Source organism: Hevea brasiliensis, chromosome 7 (genome assembly GCF_030052815.1).
Source record: "Hevea brasiliensis isolate MT/VB/25A 57/8 chromosome 7, ASM3005281v1, whole genome shotgun sequence".
NCBI classification, from domain to species: domain Eukaryota; kingdom Viridiplantae; phylum Streptophyta; class Magnoliopsida; order Malpighiales; family Euphorbiaceae; genus Hevea; species Hevea brasiliensis.
The window spans coordinates 37,060,344-37,070,457 of record NC_079499.1 but is presented as its reverse complement, the minus strand read 5'-3'; positions in this window follow the sequence as shown (position 1 = coordinate 37,070,457).

The window sequence follows — 10,114 nt, the reverse complement described above, 5'->3', positions numbered from 1 at the left end:
GGTGACCAGTGTTGTCCGGATAGCTAGAATGCCTAGAACTACACTTCGATATGAGTGAGGAAACATTAAATAATGAAATACAAGAAAAGAAAATACAAGAAAAATAAAGGAAAAATAATAGTAAAGAAATGCAACTAAGTTAAGCGAGCCGAGAACCCTAGCAATGGGTGACCGCACCGGGAAGTCACGGCGTGGACCGTTGACTAGCCCTGGACCGCGGGAAACCCTCAAAAATATTTTTAAGACTTAAAGAGACACCTATTAAAGTATAAATATCATAAGAAATATTAAAGAAAAATTAAATAATTAGTACAAAGAAAAGTGAGAAATCGAAAAACGGACAAAACTCGGTGTTACCAAAAAATCGGGAATACAACCCGAACAGGGGCATTGTGGTCATTTGACACCCCGAGTTTTCTTTTGACCTAAATTTCCATTAAAAATAAATAATATTACACTTGGAAAATATAATGAAAAAAATTAATTTAGTGGTACCTAATGTAAATAACAAAAATGGAGTGTAAATGGAGTAATTATCACTTAAAACTTATTAAATGATTATCCTAGCATGAGTGGAGCACTATGGGAATTAAAAATTCACTAAGTGGACAGATTACTCCACTAATGTCTTCTTCTTCCTCTCAAATCCTCACTTTGCCGAATTGAATTTTCTCTCCATTGTCCACCATGGCCACACCTTGCATGCAAGCTCCACTCCTAATGATCAAGCCACAATTTCTCCAATTGTTCTTCATTAAACTTGTTCTACACATCATGGGCAGCATGTAGGAAGCAAGAAAAATAAGTTTTGGTGAAGATTTAAGAAGTCTCATCCATAGGTAAGTTTGAGTTTTTGAATATTGCTTTGTTAAAGTTTGTAAGCATGTTATGGGTGTTTGAATTATGAAGAAATTTTTGAGGTTTGATGTTGAATGGGAATGTGTAATTTTGGCAGCCATGGAAATACCTTGAAGGCAGCTTATTTGTGCTTGTAAATGGTGAATTAAATGATTGATTAAATGTATATTGTGTAGGAAATTGTTTAGGTGATGTATACTTAGTATATGTAAATGTAAAATAAAATTTAAAGCTTGGAAAGTAATGGAATGTAAGTGTACCATTGTGGTAGTTTGCTAACCCTTGAAGAATGCTAGAATTCATGCTTGGTTTATGGAATAATGATGTTAAAATGTGTTGGTTGTTATGGCAGTTTGAATGTATGTATAGTGGTGTGAAGGTTGGACATGTGAATGAGCTTGGTTATGGAGTTAAATTGTTGTAAATTTAGTTGGGCAAATTCTGTACTTGTTGGTGCACATTGAATGTAATTGTAAGCTGCCAAAATAACCTATAATGTATTGTGAATTATGTTTAGGTCATGGTACAACCAGAATTAGTTTGAATGTTAAGTTTGGTGAGTGTTAAAAGTGATGTTTGATATGTATGCAAGAATTGCAATAAGGCAGTTTGTGTTTTAGGCCTATAACTTTAAGTGTGTGGCTCCAATTGGTATGAGACCAATTAGAGGTGAAACTAGGCACAAAATGTGCCAACTTTCATGAAGGAAGCTTGCCAAAATTCTGCTTGCAAGGTAGCTTGGAAAATGACCAAATCCGGATTAAGTGCAAATGAGGCCTGAAAATTGACTATTTGGGCAGCAGTTAGTGTTTAGGCCATAACTCACTCAAAACAGGTCCAATTGACCTGAAATTTTAACCATGAATAGTTAAGACCCATATCTATAAGTCTTATGAAGACACCAAAGCCCAAAAATGACCATAAGTAAGTCAAACATCTTGCACAATTTCGGGTCCAAAAACTGGCCGAACTTAAAATGACCTAAAGTGACCTAAAGTGACTAATTTTGGTGCAATTTGACCAGCAATAGTAAAATGACCATAACTTGGTCTACATAACTCAGAATGACCTGAAATTTTTCCCCGCATGCAATAAGACATAGATCTACAAGTTTGTAGTTTTGATCAAAACCAGAAAACCGAGGGAACTAGGTCGTCCGGCTAGGTCAAACTAGTATCCCGGAATCCAGCAAATCGCAAGAAAATGCAGTATACACGGAAATGAATTTGGTAACATATACCAACCCTAAAAGACTATCGAATGTGACATATTAATGACATTAAAACCTAAATTACCTAGAATGTACCAAGGGTCGACATAGTAGGTTGACTAAGCGAATAAATGAATTCAGTGAATTAATTATCAAGCATTATCGTTAGAGACAGTTTAAATGAGTACTGAAACACTTCAAATTGTGTTTCTCAGTTAGCAAAGACTCAGGGAGGGGAAGGAAACATTGAGTCAGAGCCAAGAGACAGTTATTAGAGTTTGTGCACAATAAGTATTTCTTTTGAATTTTTCAATTGAAATAAATTACGATTATTTATATGTTATTATTTTAAATTGTGTTTGTGCACAATAAGTATTTCTTTTGAATTTTTCAATTGAAATAAATTACGATTATTTATATGTTACTGTTTTAAATTGTGTTTGTGCATAATAAGTATTTCTTTTGAATTTTTCAATTGAAATAAATTATGATTATTTCTATGTTATTATTTTAAATTGTGTTTGTGCACAATAGCTATTTCTTCTGAATTTTTCAATTGAAATAAATTATTATTATTTTGTATGTTATTGTTTTAAATTGTGTCCGTGCACAATACTTTTATATTCACTGCTTTTAGTAGCAAATTTATTTGGAGAAATGAGTTATGAATAATTTTTAATTGCTTTGTTTTTGGGAATATTATTTGGAACTTATTGTATTGCCAACTTTGCAAATGGAAATTTTGAGATAAAATGTGATTTATGGTTTGTATGAAATATTGTGATTTGAAATTGTTTTGATTCACATTTGGCATGACACTGTTGATATATTCCTCCCTCTTTGACTTATCAGTCTAGGGTGAGTGTGATTATGTTCCTCCCTCTTTGACTTCCCAGTCTGAGGTGAGTGTGGATGAGTACTCATTATTCAGCTAGCTTCCTCCCTCATTGATTTCGATTATTGGGGTGAGTGTGTCTTGTCGTAGTGTACAACATGACATGTGTGGAAAAAAAAATTGTGTCATGGCCTAAATTATGTTATCGATTGGCAACATTGTATTATTCAGTTATTTGATCGAATTGTGTTATTGATTTGCAAAATGGTATTATTCAGTTATTTGATCGAATTGTGTTATTGATTTGCAAAACGGTATTATTCAAATACTTGATCAAATTTGTGTTAGGTGAATTTTGTAAATTGTGAAATAGAATTGTGAATCATTTGATTTGAGAACTGTCAATAAAAGGTTTATATATCACATTTCAAATTGTTATTGTGCACCACTGAGTAAAATTTACTCAGCGATAGCTTTTCATTCTTTATTGTGCAGTAGACAGATCGACAGGCGTGACTAGGCTGCTAGTACATTCAGCGAGAAATCATCGGGTATATTGAGTATACCATATTCTGCATTTTATATTGTAATATATGTTCACACTATGTATATAGCGTTCTTGGTTTTGAGCAGTTGTAAATTAAAATTGTACATTAAAGTTGTAAAATAAATTATGAGTTCTTTGGACTTGTGAAAATTGTATTATATTTCTTGTATCTCAGTCTTTGAAAAATTATTGTGGATTTGTGTTGAGAAACATGTTGGAGTTGAGATTTAGAAATATATATTGAAGTGCTTTTTACAGGTTTTTCTGAAGAACTGTTTTATCCAAAATATAGATGGCACTCTGCCAAAAATTTTACAGAAATTCCAAATAATTCAAATGTGTTAGTTCTATCACTTCAGTTCAAAAAGGTTTTTAACACCTGTAAATAGTGCCCACCACTGTAAAAGAAGTAAGAAAAGTTTTTAAAATCCCTTGTAGTGTATTTAATGGGTTATCAGTAGACGGAGTTGGTAATTCATTATGTATACTACAGGATCATGTTATGCCTTACAGAGGGGTAGGGTGTGACAATGCTGGACAGAATGCATCAAAATGATAACTTTAGGTCATTTACACCTTTAACAACACATTTTTGGTCATTTTGGATAGCTTGTAACCATTCTCAATATGCATACTATAATACAAAATTTTCCAAAGTCCATTTACATCATTTAACCACATGAACATACCCCATTTACATACCCAATTCCAAACCATTATACACATATCCATGCTGCCATCAATAACAACATCTTAAACAACCATAAACAAGTAAAAACAAGCTACATATTCTGAACTTCCATGGCTGCCAAAATGTACATCTCCATTAAAACATCAAACTTCAAAAATTCTTCCATAAATCAACTACCCACAACCTTGGTTACACTTTTAATGAAACAAGAATTGAAAACACTCACTTACCACTTTTGAAGTTCTTCAAAACCTCACCAAAACTTAAATTTCTTACTCCTAGTATACCGCCCAAGGTGTATACTATAACTTTAATGAAGAACTCTTAGAGTATGTTTGGGAAGGGAGGAAAGTAAGAGGGGAAAGAAAATGTGAGGGGAAAATAAATTTATTTTCCATTCTTTTATTTGGATTGAGTAGAAAATAAAGAGAGAGGGAAAATATTGGAAGGAAAATAAAATTATTTTATCTTTTTCTCATTTCTCTCCAAAATGGGGGGAAAGTAAGAAAAAAATATTTAAAAATACAAAAACACCCCTATACTTAATAGTTTTTTTTTTTTAATTTAAGGGTAAAGTTGTAATTTTACTATTCATAAAACAACTTTTCCTCTAATATTTTCCTCTCCCAATCCAAACAAGGGGAAGGAAAATAATTTTTATTTTCATTCCTTACTTTTTCATTTTTATTTTCCTTCCCTCTTTTATTTTCCTTCCTCCCTTCCCAAACATAGTGTTAAGGAAATGGTGGCTAAATGAGGGGTGCATGGTGAGTTGAAAGGTGGGCGGCCATGGGAGCTTCATTTGAGAGAATTTCTGCTGGTTTGCAAGGTAAGGTTGAAGATGAAGTTTCTGCCCCTCTTTGTGATAATCTAATGTCCACTAACTTAACTTAGTGGAGCACTAAGTTTGGTTAAGGATTTAATAATCCAAAGTTTCTAAATTTCCACATTTTACCTCATTTCTTTTATTGTTTAATATATGTACCACTATTTTAATTTTCATGAGATTTTCAAGGTTTAATATCATTTATTTTTAATAGACATTTAGGTCAAAAGACAACTCGGGGTGTCAAGGCTTAGAAAAAATTTTTGATCGGTACAGAAGATTTTGGCTCAATAAGCCAAACAGAGGACATTTTAGTCATTTTGTCCTCATAGATGATTTTTGACCGACTTGTTCAGTTAAGTAAATAATTATTATGAACTAAAATATGAATAAATATTGCTAAAAATTGAATTGAAAATTAGTAGAACAGAAAAGAAAAGAAAATTGAAGAAAATTGGAATTTTGACATCACATGATGTCATTAAGAAGGCCTCCACCCAATCACCATTTGACAAACTAATAAAAAGGGATAAAAATGAACTTAAAATGGGAAAAAGCCATCTTCTTCTCCAGCAAAAAAATTCTACCGTCCCAACACCTCCTCTCCATTTCCTTTATTTTTCCTTCTTTCCACCATTAAAGCACCATCACCAAGCTTCCAAACACCTACCTTCCTTCACCAAAATTGTTGGCAGCCTTGATAAACCTCCATAGCTAGCCATTAAACCCAAGGAAAGTGGGAAGAAAGTGAAGGAAAAATTGAAGTTAGCTAAGGGAAAATCCTGCTCAAAGAGGTTAGTGCCTTACTTTTGTTTCTTTTCCTTTTCATATGTTGAAACTAAGTTCAATGAAGGTGAAATTCATGAAAAATAATATAAATGATGCATGAATGAAGAATTGGATTTTTTTTAGCCAGCTTAATGGGAATGGTAGTTTCATAGTATAACACCCCTATTTGCATAGTCTAATATATTTTACTGTTTCGGTGACTGGTGTTGATCCGGACAATTAAGAGAATTAGAACCATGCCTAAGACACTTAGTTAAGCCCTGAGCACAAATAATTAGTAATTGTTAATTAGTTAAGTATAAATAAGAAAAACAGAACACAAGAAGTTAAATGAGCCAAGAGTCACAGTGATGGGTGACTTTCTCGGGAACGACTGCGAGGTCGATTTAAACTCAAATTTCGAATCGTAAAATGTGACGCCACAGTCCTTAGGACTATTGCGAACACAATGGAAAAGAGAAAATCATGAACAAGAATTGTTAAGCAGGTCAAATAATTAGGTCAGGAATCCGGAAGAAATATTGAATTATTTGCAAACCGAGTCGAACCGGTGAGGGACAATTTGGTTAATTGACCCCTAGAACTAACTCCTAACCTAACTTTTAAATAAAATCGGAGAAAAGAAAATTTCGGAATCAGAAATTAAATTAAAGAATAGATGGAAAAATAAATAGAAAAAAAAAAGAAAAAGGAAAAGTGAAAAGTGATGATATCATGCATGACATCATGCATAATGCAATAAACATTATAATTAATGAATTTATTTAAGATAATTTTTGGTCTTCCATAAGGTTAAAAAAACATAAAAGAAAGAAAAAAAAATAAAACAAAAAGTGTCATCTTCTTCTTCAAAAACGTGACCCATCTCTTTCCTCCCTTCCTCACCAAAAACCACCATTGAAGCTCATCTTTGAGCTTGAAGACTACAAAATCCACCATAGAAAATTGTCTTGTCATGGTTAAAGTTTGTTTGGGCAATTAGAAAAGAAGATTCAAGAGAAAGAAAGAAGGAGAAAATTAAGGAAAGGGAGATTGAAAATTCTGCATTCAAGGTTAGTAGCTAAACTGGGAAATTATAGTTTAATTATTGTACTTATAGCTTAATGAACTTAGAAATTAACATTTAATGAAATGAAAACAACTTTAGAGGACTAAGTATGGATTTCAGCCAGCTAGGGTTTGGTTGGAGAATGTATGAATTTGATTGAACTAAATATGTTAAGAAGCTTAATTGAGTTGAGGAAGTATGTTTATATGTGTTGAATTGGTTAAATGTAACAAATTATGTGAATTAGGGTTTGGACCTAGGGTTTTGGAAGCCAAAAATTGGAGAAATGGTCAAATGGTATGTTTGACCTAGTTTGAGCTGAAAAATGGTCATTTGTGACCAATTGAGGTATGTTGGAAGTGTTAGAATTAGGTTCAAATTCGGATTGATTAGGGACATGCTACAGGCAGCATGACCAAGGTCCTTTTCAGGGACCAAAACTAAAAATTTACCAACCCAATTGGTATAAGGCCAATCGGAAATGAAACTAGACACAAAATGGCACACTTTTCATTTAGGAATCATGCCCAAAAAATGACCATAGCATAGTGAACAAATTGGCCAAATCTGGAATTGAGTGTTCTGCCCTGTACAAAAATGACCAATTAGCCATAACTTGGGTTAGGCAGGTCAAAATGACCTAAAATTTTACCAGTAGAAAGCTGAGATATAGACCTAAAACTTTCATGAAGAATACAAACCCAAATTATGCCCTTAACCAAGTTATTTAGCCACCCAAAGTTAGTGACCTGAAACTGTCATAACCCAAAAATTTGTTCAGAAATCTGGGTAAGCCCAATCCGGTAGCCATGATTCAAATGGCTATAACTTGAGCTACAAAACTCCAAATAGAGTGATTTAAAAAGAGAAATAAATTTAAGACAATAAGAAACAATTTCTATGAAGAAAACTTAGCCAAATTCTAACATCAACATAACCAATGAAACAATATAAAATAGGACACCAAAATTGAAAATTTGCAATTTTGCCTAAAAAACTTAAGTTTTGAGAAAATAACCAAAACCAACAAGTTAGGTGATCAAAATGTGGTATGTGGGTATAATTGGATTTCCCATACCTATTAAGTATAAGAAAGTCAATATTTTGACTTGAATAGTGTTGTGAATAGTAACTCCGAAATGAAAATTTCCAAAAATGTTAGTTTAAGCATATTTGGGCTAGGATTAAGTATTTATGAATTAATTATTAGATTTATTGTGAGATAAGATACTGAAACACTATAAATTGCATATTTCAGCTGAAAAAGACCTAGAAAAGGATAGGGTAAACTGAGTCAAGGCCTAGAGGTGACTCACGTCAGGTTTGTGCACAAAAATTTATAAATTATAGTTTTCACAATGAAAATTGATTTGTTATACAATGTGAATGTTTTTTATTCATTATAAACTTCGAGAATGTTGTGTTGCCTATTTTACAATGGAAATTTGAAATGAAAATTATTTATTGATTTGTATGAAATATTTGAACAATATGGTTTTGAATTTGGTTATAGCCTTGGAATTTTTATTTAAGAATTTATGTGTTGCCTACTTTGGAAATGGAGATTTGAAATGAAGTTTGTTTAATTATTGTATCAATTATAATTGAACATCATAGTTTTAAATTGTTTTGATTCACACTTAGCATGACAGTCCCTTATTATGTTCCTCCTCCATTTATAGGGTGAGTTTGACTATATTCCTCCCTCTTTGGCTTCCTAGTCAGGAGATGAGTTTGAATGAGTACTCATTAGCTAGCTAGCCACCTCCCTCATTGATTTCTATTAGTGGGGTGAGTTTGCCTTGTCGTGGTGTACAACACAGCATGTTTGGAAATTTTGTGTCATTGCCTAAGTTGTGTTATTGATTGGCAACACTACGATTATTAAATTGTTTAATCAAATTTGTGTTATATTAAGTTTTGAAATTTGTGAAATGTTTAAATTGTGAATTGTTATAAATGTGATTTGAAAAAACTTTGTGAAATGTGATTGTGAAATATTTGAACTATGAATTAATGACAATTGTTTTATATTTTATATTTTATATTTATTGTGCACCACTGAGTATTTTTATACTCAGCGATAACTTTCTTTACTGTCGCAGATAAATAAAATGACATAGCAGCAAAGTGAGCTGCTACAGTCAGAGAGGAGCACAGTTAAAGAATTTTTGTATAGGTATTTAGTTATACCCTTGTAGTTTATTTTGATGTAAATAGTTTAATGTCATATGTATTAATGTAAAGTTGAGCAGTTGTACAATAATTTGTAATATTGTTATTTTGGATTTTCTTTTTGTAAATCAAGATCTGTATTTATAAATTGAGCATTTTATGCAATGTGAATGAATTTACAAAGTATTTTGAGATGAAAAATTTTTGGTTGTGTTGTGAAATTAAATTGAATTGCGTTGGCTTGAGTTGATTTGGGTTGGAAGTTGTGAAAAGAATTATTGGAAGTGTTTTTACAGGTTTTTAAAGAACTATTTTCTCAAAATACAGACGGCACTCTACCGAAATTTTTATAAAATTTGCAAAAAAATAAAATGGGAAAAAAATCTTAACTAGTTTTTAAACTTCAATTAAATGTTTTTATTTCCTACCAAAATGCTCACCACTTCCAAAATGTAAGAAAATGGTTTTAAAATCCCTTGTAGTATATTTAATGGGTTATCGGTAGGCGAAGTACGGTAAATCATTAGATGTACTACGGGATCATATTACATCTTACTAAGAGGTAGGGTGTGACACATAGTTTTGATGGATTTAAAAGGCTTAGAAATGGTGATTTATGTGTAAACATAAATTAGAAATTGATTAGTTTGCTTAATTTGATATGTGTTGGGTGAACCTAAAATTGAGAGTTCGGGATTGAGCAATAAATTTAGGATTTTGCTCATGTATTGGTCAAAGGAAAATTTAATGGTCAATTTGTGACCATTTGGTTTTGTTTGAGTAGGAATTGAAGTGATTTGTTCCAAGAGAATTGAAGTTAGGTATGCTGCCCTTGAGTGTCCTACAGGTTTGGATGTGAGTCTAGCATGTTTGGGCAGCTATAACTTGGGTTGTGTAGGTTCAATTAGTGCAACGCTAATTGGACATGAAAATAGACACAAAATGCAACAACTTTGATGAAGGAACCTGTCCCAGAAAACCAACCTAAGTGGCTCTAAAAATTTACCTAATCCGAGTGACCAATATGCAGTCCCTGGAAAATGACCAAATAAATAGTGTTCATTCATTTGGTCCTAACTTAGAATAGAAAGGTCCAATTGACCTGCATTTTTATCAGTAGAAAGCTGAGACATAG